This window comes from Branchiostoma belcheri, unplaced genomic scaffold (assembly GCF_001625305.1).
Source record: "Branchiostoma belcheri isolate BF01 breed outbred unplaced genomic scaffold, Haploidv18h27 scaffold148, whole genome shotgun sequence".
Taxonomy (NCBI): Eukaryota; Metazoa; Chordata; class Leptocardii; order Amphioxiformes; family Branchiostomatidae; genus Branchiostoma; species Branchiostoma belcheri.
In genome coordinates this window covers 474,654-495,325 of record NW_017802913.1, presented here as the reverse complement: position 1 = coordinate 495,325, position 20,672 = coordinate 474,654, and the positions used below count along the sequence as shown (strand labels likewise).

At 41.4% G+C, this 20,672-nt stretch overlaps 1 pseudogene; it reads right to left on the bottom strand.

Annotated features, from left to right (window-relative positions):
* The window catches only part of LOC109465105, a 44,453-nt pseudogene that overhangs the window by 11,830 nt on the left and 11,951 nt on the right, over positions 1–20,672 (bottom strand).

Below are 20,672 nucleotides of genomic sequence, written 5' to 3'. Positions count from 1 at the left end.
AACATGACCACACCTGCTTGTATGCCCATATTTGGGCCTTCCCCCGAATTCCTTTCTTATTACGTCACGCGCGTACGCCCCACAGTACTTTCCTATGGGGACCACTAAAAAGCAAATAAAACGATTGTAAAAGCTTGTATCAAAAAAATTTAAAAAAACGCCTAAGGGTATTTACCCACTCTACCTCTATACGAAATTACAGGTAATTTCGCCCAAAAATGAAGGAGTTGAATCAATTTAAAGAAGTGGCAGGAGGAGGAGGAGGAGAAGGAGGAGAAGAAACATCAGAAAAAGCAATATGGGTTCACCACCACTTCGTGGTGTGGTGAACCCATAATAATACTGCACGATGTAAAAGGCTTGAGGAACGACATACGCACAGATTGAATACAGGGTAACGTTTTGTTATCATTATTGTTTTTTTTAAATTTCTACTGTTATCATTATCATTTTATCTTAAAACTTTCGTTAGTATTATTCTATGTGATGATCACATTATAATGTATACTTTTCGACGAAACTTTAACCTTCCCGGGTTAGTTTTTACTAAATCGGAGGTGTGAAAAAAAGCATAGTATATTATGTGAAGTATAGTTTATTATGTGAAGTATAGTATATTATGTGAAGAATTTTACCAATTGCACAAGAAGTTCTGTAAATGTTGGTGCTTGTCCCGGGAAGGCGGTTCACCTGTTTCGGGTATCTACTCCCGAACTGTGGCCTTCAGTAGGATGCTACATCAAGGCGACCTTCTGACAGGAACATCCAACAACCACATCACATTACAAATTCATCAACAAATGAATACCACTACTTTTTGGCGACGTATCAGGGCGGAGCATAATGGTACAGTATTGTGTGCAGTTTGCAAGAATTCTAGGAATGGTACAGGCATTTTGTTCACAGGTATGGAATGTCCACAGGTATTTCTCTGACCCGCATCTATGCCCACATTCCTGGAAACCCTTGGGAAAACCTCTCTGCCCCAGATGGCCCTACTTTCTGTGACCCCGGGGCTCGTTCTCTATACACTCAGGGGAAGAGTGCACTGTATCTGTAATAATAACAGGTACCAAGTCTTCCTCAAAGTCATGAATTGATGACAATGCCATGCAAACAATGTGTGGCGTAGCGGCAGAGTGCTCGACTCGGAACTGAGAGTCCCGGGTTCGAGTCCTGACATGCCACCGATCTTGTGCCCTTGGGAAAGGCACTTTACACGGTTTTCCTCACTTAGCTCAGGTGTAAATGAGTATTGTCCTGTCATGTATTTGTCCCCTGTGTTGGTGGCGGCATTAATATAAGTTGAAGAAACTTGAGTGTGTCGTCACCACGTCTGGTGATTACATGTTGGAATAAAAAAAAAAAACAATAACCCTAACAGCAACCACCGTCGCCATGGCAATGTATGTTTTCATTGCCAGTCATTTTTAAGTGTCAAAGGCACGTGAAATAATCATACCAATATTGTGAAAGTCCCAGTATTTCGTCATGACCACAAACAAAAGACGCATCTAGAACAATCTGAACAGTACAAACATCTCCTACCTCCTTCACGAGAGGAAATAAGTGGCAGGAAAACTCGATCATCCCACAAACTGAACAATACTTACTGTAGAACTGTAAGATATCACGAAAGTGCAATACCACACATGGTACGATTGCTGAACCTGTAAAACAATTCTGACCTGTTCATTTTAAACCGCTTAAGACGCTGTTTATGCTTCGCTGATTTTATCCTGTAACTTTACAATATGTTTTTAAATTTGGTTGTGATAATGGTTATGGCTTATGCCTATATTTTAATGAAACTCATGGAAACAGTTCCCATGCAATTCAGCCTTTGGCTGCCAGGTGGGACTGGATGCATAAATAATGTATTGTAAATATGTGAATAATTGAATAAACTATTATTATTGGCGGACGTCCACTCTTGATGCCGTCCTGTGGTGGTGACAGTTTTGTCCCTGACTGCAGCAGTGGACAGAATTTCCGGGCGCTGTTCGTGAGGACGATGGGGCGAAGATTCGCAGGTGAGCTGGGTTTGTTTTTGGTTTTCAGCGATTAGAGTTCCTTGTCCAATGGATTCAGTTGAATGGAAATGTTCAAAGCATAGTGAGGGATAGGTTAGCTCTCCCATACCTACATAATTAGTAATTTTAAAGGGTTACGCTAAGTATACATTGTTTTAACCCTTGTCCTGTGGGACCCATATATATATATATATATATATATATATGGCTTGGACACACAGTATCATCTATATAGTGCCCTGTGCATGTACGATTTGGGGGTGTTTCTTGTGCAACGCATCACACCGCATCACAAAAAAAGTCAAGGATCTGTGACCTGATAAAGACGTCAATTTCCTTGAAAATATTGTGTGAAAGTGTTTTTTAAATGAAATAAAGCATGAACCTGATGGTTCTATCGTACAATCGAAGGAGCTCGGCTTAGTTAATTAAGTCACATCAATCAATCAATCAATCAATCAATTAATATCTTACCTAGCATTATCATTCTCGTTAACGTTTTACCTCAGTAAGACAATATATCTGGTGAATAAACTGTACAGTTCAATAGACCTGAGAATAGTTAAGATATTTAAGGACTGTTAACTGCAGTCTAGAAAGTGTTCACATTTGAAATGGCAGGGAAAGTGTTATTTGGGAGTGAGTCCTTGCTAGTCCTTGGTACACATGAAGATAAATGAAGCTTGTGTCTGATCTCTTCACGTTGAGGAGGTACGGGGGCCCGCTTTTTTTTATATTCCAACCTGTACTCACAAGACGTGATGACGGCACAATTAAGTTTTTGCAACTTATATTATTACCGCCATCAACGCAGGGGACAATAAAATGCTCATTTTCACCTGAGTGAAGTGAGGAAAGTCGTGTCAAGTGCCTTTCCCAAGGGCACAAGATCGGTGGTATGTCAGGACTCGAACCCGGGACCTTTTGGTTCCGAGTCGAGCACTCCACCGCTACGCCACACGACCCCACGCATAGTTGCAGTTGAACGGGTTACTCTTATTTACAACCACATTCTTCTACAGCAAAGGATCTGCCAATTTTGTAATCTAGATTATATTGAAGATGAATGCCATTTTGTAGTTGACTGCACATTATATAGAAATGAGAGGGATTCCCTCTATACTTATGTAATAGATAAGTTCCCAAGCTTTAGACATTTAGATAGAATAGAAAAATTCGAATTCCTCATGAAACGTGACAAACCATGTATCATTAGCTCAATATGTTCGTACATCTTTAACTGCGTCAAGAAGCGAGAAGAAGTCGATCCTGTAAATAGTAGATCACATTAGTATATATAGTATGTAAGTGTCATTGCTGTATCGTTTTCCTTGTCTATTCATGACATGTACTTAGCTTGTTAGAGCACACATGTACAATAAAGGTCTTTCATTCATTCTTATTCCAGATGTTAGTTTCGGCAGAATTCCTATACGTTCTACAGATGGTTGCAGGACAGACGGTACTGAGACGGGGGCTACTTTCCTCTTGTGTTCCAAGGGGTAGATTACGGCCATTTCTGGGTCCCTAATGTGGAGTAGGCGTAAAGCTTTCTTCCTAAGAGAGTCTATTAGCTTAAGTGCAGGTGCACTAGCTCCACTCCATATTAGGGAGGCCTAGTCTATGAGGGGATGGCTTCCTGCAACGATCGAATGAGTACAGAAACGTGCGTGTCGGATCACCCTTGGACATAAGTACCCTTCAAACAGAGGTTTGGGTTTGGGGGTATTTTTAGCGTGTTTTAGGCGTTTTTTATCGGGGTTTCTCTTTTGCACTGGGATTTTTTTTTTCTCCCAACCCAACCTCTGTCGGCACTCACCCCTATTCAAAAAAGGTGACAGTGCTCCTCCCCGGGAACCATCAAATTATCATTAGGGATATCCATTTTACTGTGGTGGATTATCACACATCTAGCCAGTCAGAAATGCATTCATTCGGCCACACGCCTCCTGCTGACTGTGTCTATTCACACCTACTTGTAGAACGACCGTGATGTGTTGAAGTGATTAGGTTTATAGCACTTTGAAGCTTTTGACTGCCGACAGAGGTTGGGTTGGTTGAAAAAAAAAACTCCAGTGCAAAAGAGAAACCCCGAAAAAAACTCCAGTGCAAAAGAGAAACCCCGATAAAAAAAGGCCTAAAACACGCCAGAAATAACCCAAAACCCAAACCTCTGCTTGGAGAATAGGACATAAGTATACTGACTACAGCTCAGAGCTGCGCATGTGCAAACCTAAAACACTTCATGGGAAGAGACCAGTGACCTTCTGCACTAAGTTTGCACACAGAATAACCGCAGCAGAACGTAGCCTCTACCAGGCTTGAGGAGGCGGCTGGAAAAAGTAGAAATCGGCCAAAATAGAGAGATAAGCATGCCAGGGGAGTTTGGCCGTTGATAGACATGTGACACCAGCACATTATGACGTTGCCAGCAGTTTGGTTTCCTCTGGTGAACATCATTTTAATTTTGAACAACTAATTTCTGTCAGTTGAATCGTTCTAGGCCGAATGAAAAACACACAAAAGACACACTGCATAAACGAATTGTTAATGCGCGCTATCATTTACGTACTTCTACAAATTTCATGACGAACATTTTGTGGCCCCTTATGTCTTTCCTCCTGAAATTGGTATCTTTAGGTAGCGTTATCCACAGCATCCAAATGAGGTGACTTTAGTGCAAATGAGGTGCTAATAAAACCCCATATTCCCATGTGTCCATGGGGAGAGTGTGGAATATCATGACTGCAGCCTGTATTAAAGGGCATATCCATGTCTTGAAGATGCACCAGTTTCATCGTATAATTCACGATTTGCGATGATATAAATTGAGAATCCCAGCTTTGTACGATTGCTGTCGTCGTTAAGATGACGCGTTATTCTAGTTGTCAACTTCATGTCAAATATCTTAGAATTATCGTTCAAGAGGTTTATCAGTCACGTAGAATTAACAGTTAGTAGAAATTCTTCGATCAGTGACTGTATTTTTGTAAGGTAGATTACGTACCTCCAAATTTTCGGTGTCGACTGTACACCTTGATCACGGAATGCCCTAGTCTCGCGAGAAGAATTTCTACTAACTCTTAGAATTGTGTCCAAAATACAAAGAAGAGAAATTAACGTTGTAGCATTTACCATCTATTATGCAAATAGGACCCCAACTTGCATGATTTATGTCGGATGATATAAATTCACTCGTTCGTTTTTTTATCGTTATGTCTTATTTAACTTAGGTTTTTGTTAAATTCGGTGAAACCTTTGTTCATTATCTATGGACTGTTGATTTGTATTTTCGAGTTGTCGCCTTAGTTCAAGGGTTGATCACTCTGTACATTTGCATTGTATCTAATTGAATCATTATTGCCTCAATGAAATGTCATGGAGGTTATATTTACCTCCATGAAATATGGAGGTGACACACCAACACCTCCATGAAATATGGAGGTGTTGGTGTGTCTGTCTGTGTGTCTGTGTGTGTTTCCGCACAATTTTAGTCAGAATAACTTGAAAACGCCTTCATGGATTGTTATGATATTTGACAAAGATCAAGGTCAAATATAGGCCTCCTGGTGACTGACCTTGGTATTGCAGCAGAAATTACGGTTTTTGTGTGTTTGTCTTGAACAAGCCAAGGTCTTGGAATTTTGGTGACAGATAGCTTTTCCTGTCAGGAATGGGTGGTGTGGCAGCTTGTTCTGGAACTGCAGGCGAGTTTCTGGCGAAATCTTTTAAAGCGGATAAGTCCAGAAAGGAACAACGTATTTTTATCATTTTTGGTGTGTAGGTAGCTGCAAATTATGCAAATAAAGACCTAATGTGCATAATTGAGAAAATTCTATAATTAAATAATCTATTTAATCTGTGGCAGGCGGAACATCAACAGATACCAATTATGCAAATGATGCATTTATTATGTTAATGTAGAGGTCATTTGCATAATTAATGAGCACATGCTGAAATGAAATAATGGCAAAGGATAGGAATTCATCACGCAAAATAATGTAATTTGAGTTTAGAAAACCATAAATTAAACTGTTAATTACGACCTTACTTCCATATACAATAAGACAAATTCCCCCCAATAACAATTTTACATAAACTCTTCGTTCATTCGTTCATTCATAAAATTGCCTTTTTTACCACTATGGCTATTAACATTGTTGCATTTTGTTATTGATTATGCACATTTACATTATTGATTCATTTACATAATTGATCCATCAATGTTCCTCTCTTAATTGCAAATGGCTCTCATTTGAAAGTTCTATCATGCAAATTAGCTCCTTTTTTTCTTTTTTAGCCATTATTAGTCGCATTGCACTACTAGTCAACGGTAAAGCGCCATGCTTCGTCCTTTACCCTACCCGGTGCATTGTCCCTCTGACGTCACACTGTATGAACCATGCCAGAAATATCTATTTTCCTTCTGCAGGCTATAAACAGCAACTAGTCCAGTCATTCTATTTCGATTTTACAGCGACAGATGTTTCCGTCCATCGGTCACAGCGATGATAGATGCGGATTGATGCTGACTGCTCAGTCGGGAGGTCTGACGACAGATTACAGCCTGTGGTGCTGAGGACACCCGTGACCCTGCCGGTGTCATAGGTAGCAGCACAGAGTATTAATGGGCGACCCCCGGGGTTGTGACGCGAGCATAGAAAGCAGTGCAGAGAATATTTTTGAAGGCTGGGTAGAAAGCCTGACAAGAGCGTCAGCCAGATGTAAATTGCGCTGTGTAGTGTAGGAATGTATCGGGTTTGAGACTGTAGGATTTGAATTGTGAAGGTTTTGCAGCTCGTGTATAAATGCGCCGAATTACGCAACTGGCTTTCAAGGTGAGTCGGCTGCAGTTCAGGTCATGTCCGTAGAGGGCGATTTCAAAGTGTACGTTACGAGCAGATACGCCGACAGGATTTTTTGGTTTCTAGACATTTTGTAGTTTGTACCTTCTTCTCAAACATATTCGATTTTCGTATTTGTGAAGTGCACCCTACTATAATTTTTACCGCGTCGATGTGAGTCATCTTGGGGTCCTTAACTATAGAAATCCCCATAGGGCGAAAACTGTGTTCTGCTACCTCACAGTAGGGCTGCGTACCTAAACGTAACATCAGGTACAGGTACAGGTACCGGTACAAAGGTTTAGGTACAGGTCCGGACCTGTACCTGTACCTGAACAATTTGACAAATTAACACGTGTTCTTCACTTTTTCAATCATGACACAGAAACAATAATAATGACTGACCTCTGACCTGATTCGAGTTTGTTGACCAATCACAACCCTGGATCAGCCACACTCTCGCGATGTCTCGTGAGACTGAGGATCTCAAATCAATCGACGGTGTTTACGTCTTTTCCAGTGCTAATTTTTCGTCTTTGTGGTAGGATTTACCTATCTTTAGTCATATACATGGTGTAAACTAGCTATTTCGGTATATACTCGTTACTTCATGATCCGGTATTTTGGACCTGTACCGAAACGATTTTTACGGTATTGGACCGGTACAGCGTACCGGTCCGCAGCCCTACCTCACAGCGATCTCGCCCCCCAGCGATTTCGCCTCCCAGTGGGGGTAAGATCACTAGCGATTTCGCCCCGCCTCCGTAGATCTCGCCCCCTCCCGCCCCTTAGTTAGTCTACTCTTTTACAACATACCACAGGTATGGCAGGTACACAAATTTGATTAAAAATAATATAACGACATTATGACGGGTTAGCTTGAAGGAAGAAAGTAACCTCCTTGGTTTAAATATTCCCTGTTGCTATGCTTAACAGCATAGGCATCTCAATAACGAAGGATTTGAGCTGATCATTGGTAAAATAGTTTTGAGTGTGTTAACTTGCAAAATTATTCCCTAAATACAACGAAATACTATTATTTTAGAATTATTTAACAAATTTGTGTACTTGGACATGCTTAAACGTAAGTTTTCGAGGAACTGATTTTTGTGGGGGGCGAAATCGTTAAAAGGGGGGCGAGGTGGGGGACGAAATCACTAGCGGGGAGGGCGAGATGGCTATAGATCTCGACCCGGGGAGGGCGAAATCACTTGGGGGGGGGGCGAGATCGCTGTGACACCGGCCGCCAGCACACCAGACCGACTGAAGTGTCCCTGCAGCTGCACCGTGCAAGTCAATCTGATTATGTGGGTTTGTCTGTGGTGTGGGATAAATCAGTTGGAGATATTCTGCGCACGTCGTTAGAAAGAGTGAAAAACCAATTTTGGAACTGCCATGGAAAGTGTGGACCCAGCTGTGCAGGTGTGAGGACACGCAGATTACCTGCTGTAATGATCCAAAACTGTTGAAAACATTAAGCTGTATAAGAAAGAACGAATTCATTTCTTTAACTACTCCTACAGATGTAACAAGCTTTCGGTGCCTTTAGACTGCACGTCTACGTTTATTATCAAATCGTTTTCTGAAGGAATCATAAAAAAATTCTCATTTCTTGATGTTAACCCTACGACTGGCGAATTATAAATGTTTCTCATTGATTATGAAAGTACGATTCCAATTAGTATGACTTATGCCATACTATCATATAGCTAGAAGACGTCGACCCATTTTCCATTGGTAACCTCAAAAGTGGTCGGCTATTAGCAGGAGACAGCTGGGCACTAACAGTAGTTTGCATAAACTTGTAGTATTTATCTATTAAAAACGTATTGCAGTTTATTTTGAATGATTTATATGAAAATACACACAATTAAAAAGATATGAATGAACCTCATAAACCACCTCGTTCGCTACGCTCACATGGTGGTTTATTCGGTTGTAATCGCACCTGACCAGGGATTATATTACCATATACACCTCGGGTGGGGCATTAAACCATGATCTTCAGTTCGTTTAACTTTCAAATGTCATGAAATGGCAAAAGTATGAAATTTTAACAGTGATTTTTTTCTCATTGATTATGCGAATTAACTTTTCAATTAAATAATTGATATCTTCCAATGTTACTCTCGTTCTCAATTACATGCCACTAGTTTGAAAACTCCTATCATGGAACGCAGTTAATTTAAAGAATTTCCTCATTATACAAATTAGACCCTGATTTGCATAAACACCATCTAATTGTATCAAGCATCACTTAAGCTATCTACATACCACAAATAAGGACGCTCCATTAACCGGTTCTTGACCCGCTGCAGTACCATAGGGAAACATCAAGTGAAGTATTTTCAAACTTGACCTTTGTTTTCACAACCTACCCTACCTACCTAGTCCCATGACCGACACTGGTCGTCGGGGGGACAAGGCAGACTTTGCAGCAGGAATATAGCCAGGTCCTCCTGTCTTGGGCTGCTGTCAGGAGTTGTGGGACGGTGAGGGACGTCCAGTCCTTGATGTTATCCAGCCAGGATAACAACCACTACTCACCAAATATCATTGAGATCCTTCCACCCACAGCTTCTGCCCATGACATACATACAGACCACAGCCACTCTACAATGGCAAAACCGAAAACATAACCTTCGTAAGGTAATGATCTGATCTTCGGCAAATGGGCAGTGTATAAACTGGGAGCAAGTTGAGTTTTGAACTCCAAATACAATGTAGTGCACAGTATCGTTCTTGCTGTAAGGTAGCGGCACATGTCAACCGCCGTTTGTATAAGGTACCGGTGGATGCCATATACCTGTTCGTGTAAAGTAAATGTCACCTACTGTTTGTGTAAGGTAACAGTAGATGTCACCTATCTGATTTGAATGTGTAAAGTAGACGTTACGTAGTACCGTTGTGTAAAGTACCGGTAGATGTCAACCGCCGTTTGGGTAAGATACCGGCATTTGTTACCTGTTTGTGTAAAATAGATGACAGCTAACTGTGTGTGCTAGATATAGATGTCACTTACTGTATAAGGTAGATATCACCCTCCGTTTTAAAATGGTTGACTAAGGGTTAATGACCCATCTGTTCCTCGGTGTATATGGTGTCATAAGGCTTGGTCATTTCACTAATGATAACCACCGATTCACCCGCCGAGTGAGTGTAGCGAGCAGGACCTTTCAAGAAGTATTCTTATGACATCATATACACCGAGGAACAGGCGGGTCAGTAATTATCACACAGACAATACAAACTTTTGTTGTTTTTTTTCATCCGCGCCTCCTCCAACTGCTGCCATGATGTGACGATCAAAACGTGTACGTGCGCCCTCGTTACTTTCTTCCGATTCTCCCTCTCATTACCATCTTATGTACTGCTTAGCCCGATTTACATCGGATTACGAGCAGCTGCACATGTGTTAGTTACAAAACAGGTGACCAGTACAAATAAAAACAAGGATAACTGAAGGAGGGGGCACTAAGGAACGTGAATAACTGAATCTGTGGGTGTAAAAGACAAGACAGTGCATTTAGTGTGTTAGTAGAACATATATACATAATTTATATACAAAACGTGTTGGGGCGACTCAATGCAGCGGGGACGTCCTCGCCAGTCGAGTTTTGAACTGGGCGAGAGACCCCGCCTCCGCCACACCAGGCTTAAGTTCGTTCCACTCTTTGATGGTACGAGGGAAGAACGAGAGCCTGTAATAGTTGGATTTACTCGCGATGGTCTGCAGCGTGGTTGGTGCGGCGGGAGCATCGAGCCGCCGGGACAAGTCTAGACGCATGTGGCACAGAAATGACGTTGTTGATGATCTTATACAATGAAGTATCGAGTCCCCAACTACTTCTTAGAGATAAAATTGCACATTGTCGTGACGCGCTCTCCCCGCAAAGGTGTCCTGAGGCTGATCACGTCCACAGGGTGCTGTGATTCGGTCGACCCTGCCGGTCGCAATGTTTATGGGATTTAAATAAGATGGTGCTTATTGCGTTTAATCACCACTGGTAAGATCATTGTATCATAGCCAAAATGAAATGGGGACTTCTGATCGGTCGACGTGGACTACATGATGATGGTCATTAACCTCGTTTCAAGGTAGACGTCACCCGCCATATTTTGGGTAATTTCTCAAGGATTTCATCATCATGTGTAGGGTTTTTTGTATAGTTTTCCTCTGACTGCATGTATCCATCGCACTCTGAGCAGGTTTATCAGTGACAGTCATCACAGTCCTATCTTGAAATCCAGCTTTGTTAGCTATAGCCATTGATAGCCAATGGCGGGGAGCGAATTTTTATAGAGCAGACATATAAGGCCACAGCAAGTAAATTTTATGGATGGCATTAGACTCCAAATCTAATGCGAGCAGGCGAAAAAATACAAAACGGGTCGAAAAAAACAAGGTTCCAACATTTTAAAATTTTGACTTAATCATGGTACAAATACTTTTGATTCAGTGGGAACATCACATATACACAGCCAGTATCACATATTACTGCATCAAAGTAAGAAAGAAAACTTAAATCAGAGTCTTTTCTTGTCTCCTCTCTTCATAGTTATCTGTCATCCACCCTCCGGCATGGCAACAGACATCTTTGCCCATTTTCGGCATGTTGACCACTGTCAGAAGGCAACAATTTTTTTTTTTAAATCAGGCGAAAATTAATGCGCGCGCTGATGTCATCCATAAAAATTACTTGCTGTGGCCTAAACAACAAGGCTGGATCTCAGGCTATCATAATCAAGTCCTCAGAATGATACATATCTATATTGAGAATCGTGTTGATGATATCAAATGCAGATTACGATTTTATTTCACAGAACACATATGATCAGAATTATCCTTCTACAACAGACATTCCAACTTTGTTCACTACAATATTGACACAAATACAATACCTAGGTTTAATATCTGACCTGCATATGTAAACTGGTATCACAGCGACGGCCGTGTCGCAGTTTTATATTATTACATTATAACCATCAATATAAGGTTGCCTTTTACAAGCGGAGTAAACCTGATCGTATTTCCCATAATCTCAACCAGCGACCACAGCGAAAACTTGGCGTTATACATTTTACAAGCTGGAATCATATTGTAACATTTGCAATAGTATTGCGAATGTCACGTCAAAAGAGCACTTTGATTGTACAAGATCCCTCAAAGATGCTAATTTAGCGCATGATAACAAAGAGTTTAGCTAGAAATAGTTGGACGTGTATGTGAACTATCCGTACTGTCATATCAAGGCTCACGTCAGTAAGTTATGGCTCATGCTTCGCGCTGAGGAACATTTGGTAAGATTTTAAAAGAGACCGTCTGAAGTACAGACGTACTCGAAAGTCAATAAAAGACACGAGGCTACCTGAAACGTAGCATCATCTCAGTTGTCCTGTTTGACAGTACCCGGTAAGGCCATGTTTGATTTGGTTATATGGATGACATCCGCGCGCGCATGAATTTTCGGCCGTTTCTAAAAAAAGTTTTCAACTATACTGTAAATCGTACAAAACAGTTGCAAAATGAGCAAATATATACCGTAAGTTGAAAAGAAAATATTTTAAAACGACACCAATGTCGTAGAATGCCAAAATCAAACGAAAAAGAAGAAAACGTAAAGAAATTATTTTGAAGAGTAAATAATTCGCCATACCATACTCTGTGTCATTTGTTCAACCTTCATGACCACGTTGATTTCGTAATGAAAACAACTTTTTTTTGCAAAACTTTTTTTTATTCGTACGCTCGAATCAGTTTTAGGGTTCCCAGAGATGTCATCCATATAATCAAATCAACATGGCCTAATGGACACTATTCATAAGGCTTTGTTAACAGAACAAATTCAAACATTAAATCCTCCCCCTCCACAGTCTGGAATCTCTATCATGTGGTTAGGCCACAGCACGTACATATTATGGATGACATCCTCTACAGACTCCAAATCTAATGCGATCGGGCTAAAAAAAAAAAGCAAGGCGGGCCGAAAAAAAACAAGGTTCCTACATCTTAAAATTTTGACTCAATCATTGTACAAATGGTTTTCATTCAGTGGGAACATCACATATACACAGCCAGCGTCCCATATCACTGCATGAAAGTAAGAAACAAAACATTAACTCAGAGCCTTTTCTTGTCTCCTCTCTTCATATTTATCTGCCACCTACCCTCCGGCATGGTAACAGACATCTTTGCCCATTTTCGGCGTGTTGACCACTACCAGGAGGCAACAACATTTCTTTTTTTTTCCAAAATCAGGCAAAAATTAATACGCGGGCTGATGTCATCCATGAAAATTACTTGCTGCGGCCTTACAGGGAAAAGATCATTTTTGCAAACCTCTACCAGTCTGCTCGACGTTGCATTGACGCTCACTCTCGTGTTAACAGTCCGACGTGACGTGATCGTTGTTATTAGGAGTTAGGAATGGCTCATTTGTAGTGCAGGAGAGCAGGCTGCTCATTTCACACTAGACTTGCAACTGCAATGTAACAAGTTCTGAAAATTCTTTCTTTCTATGATGTCTATCATCTGTACAATTTGAATAATGCTATCATGAAAGTTCATCTGTGTTGGTAGTTACATGTTTAAAGTTAAAACTTTTGATCCAACACAAAAATTCTCTCACCTAGAGCTTTCGACCAGTCACTCTGGTCTTCCTCAGTAGACTGACCCAGTGAAGCTTGTCACGTGACTATTTCTTAAGAGGGGTGAAGGAAGCCATATACATCAGGGCCCATCACCCTACATTGAACCACGACGGGGGTCGACATCGTCTACCAGATACCTTTGACCCAGTGTTGACGTCACACTCCAAAGAAGCCACGTGACAAGCTTCACTGGGTCAGTCTACTGAGGAAGACCAGAGTTACTAGTCGAAAGCTCTAGGTGAAATTTTGTGTTGGATCAAAAGTTTTAACTTGAAACAATTTGAATAATGGTTATCGCAAAGATCTGCCGTGTGTTCACAGACGGACGGCGTCCTCTGTGATACCAGAAATGTCGTTAGAAGAGTTGAGCGGCGTCTTGATGCCGCTGTCCGGGCTGGGAGTCGGCTCCCGCTCGCCCTGGTCAGTCCCGAGGCACGCTCCCGGCTCCAGTAGGGCCTCCGTGGACTCTTCGTTCCTCGTTCTGCAAGGAAATTCAACCTCATTTGTAGTGAATTGGATATAGTCAATAGAAATCAGGCAATAGAAATCAGAACAGGGACCTAGCTAGCAACCATTTCTCATTTACCGAAAAATGTGTCTATTCTAGTGATGTTTGAAGTGCTGTGGGTATATCTCGATCTGTACTGAAGTAGCATGTGATGAATATTTCAAGCTATCTTAAAAACACGAAATCATCGGGAACTTTTATAAAATCTCAAACCATTTCTTTGAACTATTTAACGATTCGCTATCACATCGATACGTTGGTAACCGGAATCTGTTTGTTTACTTTATCTATTTTTATACAGGAAAATTGCGCTCAGGTCATTTGACCTGTTTTTTTAGACAATCCTGTTGTTTTAAAACAACGCAATACATTCACAAATCACAATGACAACAATTACAACAGTTATTCTACCCTTCTAATCTGTAAGGTCTCTCTTAAATGTTAGGCTCGCATTTTACATAGCATTTTACACTATAAAGCAAGTTTTAACTGTAATTCTAAGCACAAGAAATTGGACTTGCCTAAATTTTTGAATAGACAACTCCGGCCTTTGTCCAGGAATGAACAATCCACCACTCCTGTCATGTCGTGTTATGCAGATGACACACGTGACTCGGTGAGCAGTGGACCGTATATGGCAGAAAAATTGGTTTCGCCCAAAGGCAAAACACGAAATGAAAATAAATAAGGGGTCTTATACCATATACAGTATCAAGGTCAGAACTCCCAGGGCCCACGGAAGGATACATACATCTGTATATCGGAGAGAATGAAAGATCGCCTAAAAGCAGTTACTCAAGCAACTGGATATGATTTTGGAAACGGTCAGACGTTTCAGCTAGTATCCGGTAGCTTTCGTCAGTGACTGATCTGGTCTCTCAGTCACTGACGAAAGCTAGTGGATGCTAGCTGAAACGTCTGACCGTTTCCAAAATCATATCCAGTTGCTTGAGTAACTGCTTTTTGGCGTATCGTATTACCTGGATGTCTAACCTTCATCGACGTAAGAATGTAAGATCATCCAAGGCTTCTAGGTTCTTAGGACACAAAGGACCTAGGTCGACTACTTCGAAAGTCTCACAACATATGCATTTAGAATCGGTCTCACTGGATAAAGTAATAATCTTGGACACCGAATCAGACTTTTTCGCACGAGGTATTAAAGAGGTCATCTACATCAGGGCAACACGACCGTCCTTCGACAAAGTTGGGGGGCGCCACAGACTTTCTGCAAGGTATGATCCACTGCTAACCGATTCACGCATAATGTGACGTCACAGAAGTGGTGGATTGTTGATTCCTTGACAAAGACCAAAAAAATGGGTAAGTCCAATTTCTTGTGTTGAAAATTACAGTTTAAACCTGCTTCATTCCACACAGACGAACTTTGACAATAAGATCAACAGTATCATTTTAAAAACTTTGAAGTTTGCCTTGTGATTCTAACAGGATCCACCCTTGATACAGCACGCGAAGATTAAAGGGTACGAATTTACCTTTCCTCGATCACAGCTTCTTCTATCTCCTGTAGACGTGGCTGCCCGTTGGTCGCAGCTGATGTCATTGCCTTATTAGCTTTTTCTTCCTTTTTGATCTTTTTCTTCCATTTGAGCCACATAGAAAACACAATAAGGTTTACGACGAAAAGGACTATTCCAATAGAAATGGTGAAACTAAGTCGAGAAGAATTGCTTTCTTGTGGTTGTGGTGGCCCAACGTCGCGGACAATTTCCGGCACGGAGGATTTCGGCGTCCAAGCCGCTTCGGTTGCTGATGTGGGAACGACGGGGCACTTCATTGGTGGATAGGCAATCTGGGGGTTGCCGGGTCGGATGTCGGTGTCGTTGCGTGGTTCTGCTATATGCGGGACCCAATCCACCCAAAAGGCAACCTTCGCAGCCCTGTAGTACTTCCTATCTGTCTTTGCTGCATTTTTCCCGACGTACAAGTAACCGAAGTCACCATTGTAAGCAGGCCATGTTTTGTCTCTAAACACGTTAGTCGCCTGGTGCATAAAGGACTGTGATTGTTCCTCTGGTTGATTTGGGTCTCTGGAACAAAATAGCTCGTGTCGAATTTTTGACGTTCAAAACAAAGGCGGAATGGAAAATACTACAGAAGGGGCCAGCCTGCCTCTTCTCTGTATATATCATATGTTACCTACCCTTTAAACGTGGAAATTAACACTTGTTTTTCAACTGAGAAATATAATATCTATAGAAAAAATATGAATTTCAAACAAAATCAGTGTCATCTACAAAAAAAACAGAAATCTAAATTGTTTTGGCCATTACTGATGATTACCAATAAGTTATATTACGGAAGTCGTCAAAATGATAAAAGTACAAAATACCAAAGGAGTTACCTACGTATATTTCAGACATTTCTAGGTACAGCTGCTGTAAGCGTGAGTAATCACATGCCGATATATAAGTGTTGATAGGCGTATATAGATCGATAGATGTGTGTATACATGTGTATTCATATACATATATGATATCATTATATGAAATTTTTTAAAGCTTTACTTGTCATGTATGTTGTTAAGGAAGATGAAATTACTCTTTTTCTTCATCTTCCTTACAAGTATCGCTATCCAACCAAGACTGTGTGAAAAACCATGTGTCAAATGTTGACCGTTGGTACATATAGTATATGTAGTTTGCACCACATATTCTTTACATCTCATGTATAGTTTAGACACAGTAAACTTCTTTTATACACAGGGGCCTGTTCGTGCAAACCATTGTCCTTTGATGAAAAAGGCACCTCTTCAATGCAAGGTAATGAACAGGGGGTTGGGTCTTCCTCATTGATTATGATTTGTTTACTGTGAGCGGTAAGAAACCATCCGCTCAGCTGCAGAAGCTGAATCGGCCTGTGTGCCGGTATTGTCAGAGCTGAGAAGTTTGTTCGATGTGGTTGTTTGGATGGTAGTAGTCCAAAGATGACCGACTGTTTCCAGAAGGTTCCTCCGGTGTCAGCATTAGATCCTGGCCTCGAATGGGTGGCCTGAAAAATTAGAACATGAATCAGACAGTAAGTTACAGGGACATTACGTAACATTTTGCACCAAACATTTTTGTACCATTTTCTAAAATATTCATGCGCTTGTAATTTACTGCCGCTTTTCAAAACATTTGTGCAATCTTCTCACATTTCTGATATTCCTGGTTGACACTTAAACAGTCGACAAGAGCCACCACAGACTACCAGAATGTAAACATAGGTGGCGGCAACGTTTTGTATCGTTCTTATATTACATGATGTAGCTTCATGAATCTAAATGTTTTCACATTTAAACAAAAAAGAGCTCTGATAAAGAAAAGAACCCTGATAAAGTAGAACTTTATTCCAACACACAATTGTACAGGGATCAAATTTTCAGCGACCACTGTCGCCTTCATCAGCATAATTAATGACCAATCACTTCACAACGTGATCTCGCGAGAATTACGGTTTACAAACACGTGACCTTATGTACACGAGATTTTACTGATACGTGACGTAAGCAATTGATCAAAAGTGCCAGGGAGTTTATATCGTCCACCATCTCTATTAAGTGAAGCATGATGGCGACAGTGGTCGCTGAAAATTTGATCTCTGTGTAATTTGTGTGTTGGAATAAAGTTCAACCTTTTACTATGATTACTACCAACACAGATGAACTTTCATGATAAAGAGACAAAGTAAGTTGGGACGGCCACTCACCCGATCTCTAATATCCTCACAGACGGTATGCTTCCTGAATGGTTTGCGTTGAGCTTCTTTTTCTTGTCGGTGCGCTTTTTTCTCTTGCGGTACGCCGCACAGTCAATTCTCCTATAGTTCACCACTATGAAGACGATGATGTTGATGAGTAATAGCGATGCTCCGACTGCGATGGTGACGTTCAGCTCCCTGGAGCTGCTCTGTACAGGAGGAGACTTGGTCCCGCGGCCGATCAGCACGTCAGAGCCGGGTCTGGGTCTCCACCGGTCCCGCGGGTTGGACGTCCCGCGAGTCGGGGGGTAATTTGGACATTTGGACAGATCAGGTTGTCCGGGTGGGGTCGCCATCTGCGATGGAGTCTGCACCTTGGGTAACCACTCTATCCAGAACATCAGTTTATTGGCACGATAATTGTCCCTTTGTCTTGGTCTCATGGCCATATACAAATAATCCTGATTTTCTGGAGTGTACCTTGGCCAAACTACACCTTCGAACTTGTTGGGCCTGATGCCGAGAAAAGATGGCTTTTGCATTCCTGGCAGATTGGGATTCCTGGAAAGAACGCCACATTAGTGCCTGTCTCCAAAATGGTTTACATCAATCTAGCAAAAAGTTGAAGGCATATGCTTCGAATGTACATGTACATAGCATGAAACCACAATTTTGGACATGGGAGTCGGATTAAGTACATGATTATGATACTTAATTCTACTAGCTTGGTTGGATAACGAAACTTGTTGGCTAAGTATGTGACAATTTCTTAGCTCTTCACATTTTTGACTAACGATAGGCAAGTAATGCTTGAGCTCAAAACATTTCAGCAAATATGAAAATGATGTGAAGGAAAGGAGGGGATATCAGACAAAAACATGTGTAAGACTTACCGATTCAAAACATACGCACTTACCCAGTTTTGGCGAAGTTGGTCCAATACGTCATGAGAGCGACGCTGTACATATTGTCTTGTTTGGTAAAGTTAGAGAATGAGTACAGCGCGCCCCTCCCCAGCACAGTTCCCACTGGTGCTCCGAAGATAAACGGCAACTCTTCCCCGTGTACAGCGGCGGCCCAGTCAGGTCCAAAGCCTACTTCTCCTCTGTACAGGAAGGCATAGAAGTACGTGTTTCCCTTCAGCACAGGCGCGATCGCGTTCAGAGTAGTCACCGCCGGCTGGACGAAGAAGTAGTCCGTGAACAGAGCCACAGTACTTTTCCTCCTCTTGATGTCGTTGTTTCTGTCGCTCCAGTCGGTGTAGCTGAACGTCACGGCATCTTTGATCTCCGGCTGTCTGCTCTGAAACACTTGCTGCACGAAGTTGTCTACAAGGCCTTCAAAATCGTCCTTATTGATGCCATCATCTCCAACACCCTTCACTCCGTCCACGTACATAAAGCCGTCACTTTCCGTCACACCGACCATGTAGTCGTGCGGCAAATTAGACATATTCTTCGTCGTCAGCCTGGTTGGATCGCTGGGAATGATGAGGTAGTCAACCACAGGGGCGAAGGCGAAATAATATCGCGACGGCTCTACTGTAGAGGTGCTAATGTTGGCCAGAACGTCCGCAGACTTTCCGCGAAGACAATCTACCATAGTTTTTGTGTCACTGCTATCGCAATTCACCTGAGAGGGGAAACAGAACATATCTAGTGCACTTGTCCTGTAACGTAGAAATAGACTAGTACCGTGGCCGACAAGAACAAAATTTTACACCGCAACTTTTGCTGTTTTACACCGCAACTTTTGGTGTTTTACACTGCAACTTTTGGTGTTTTACACTGCAACTTTTGGTGTTTTACACTGCAACTTTTGCTGTGTGGAAAACTTACACCCCTCCCCTTTTATAATGGACGGTCCCCCTGTCAGGTCAAAGGTGACAACGATGGCATGCAAACTACGTCGACTGAGTTATCCTTTTCGTGCATAAGTTTTTTAGAGGAAAAGCTTGGCTACGTTGTGACGTTAGTTTTTTTCTAAAGGTTTTTCTAGCTTTGGCCTATAGATCGGGATAATTTAAATTTAAATGTTTCGACCAGGTCCAGTGATTACAAATTATGTTGCTTTTTGCTGCCATGCGTCACAACAAATTTATCAAGGACGTCAGATATCCAGCTCCAGACATCAACAGCAATGACATAAATTTTCTGCAGGTTAGTTCATTATTATTGGGTATGGACATCGTTTTTCTTCATTTTAATGTCCCTAGACGTCAGCTTGTGACTTAAACGGATGCCATCTTTGTCACCTTTGACCTGACAGGGGGACCGTCCATTATAAAAGGGGAGGGGTGTAAGTTTTCCACACAGCAAAAGTTGCAGTATAAAACACAGCAAAAGTTGCAGTGTAAAACACCAAAAGTTGCAGTGTAAAACACCAAAAGTTGCAGTGTAAAACACAGCAAAAGTTGCAGTGTAAAACACAGCAAAAGTTGCAGTGTAAAACACAGACAAAGTTGCAGTGTAAAACACCCAAAGTTGCAGTGTAAAACACCAAAAGTTGCGGTGTAAAACACCAAAAGTTGCGGTGTAAAATTTTGTACTTGTCGGCCACGGTAGACTAGTATTTACTTTCTATTGCAAATGGGCTAAATTTCAACAGTGAGAGACAAATACACTATATTCAAAATGTCAGGTTTGCTCGGCCAGTGCTTATGCTTTGAAGCAATTGCAATCGCGACAGTGCTATCTTCTGGGACTGTACAAAAACGTTACAATACATGTTATAATAGATAACCAGACATCTAAGCAAAACAAACAAACTTAAATTTGATAGATGATCGGCAAAGTAAAAAAGTCAGGTCAACAGGATCCGTTTCAATATTCTTACATTGCTGGTGTTTTATGTTTTGATGTTTTATTAGATATCCATTAGATTAGATAACAAATCTAATCTATTCTTCCTGGATTCATAAAACACAGAGTACAC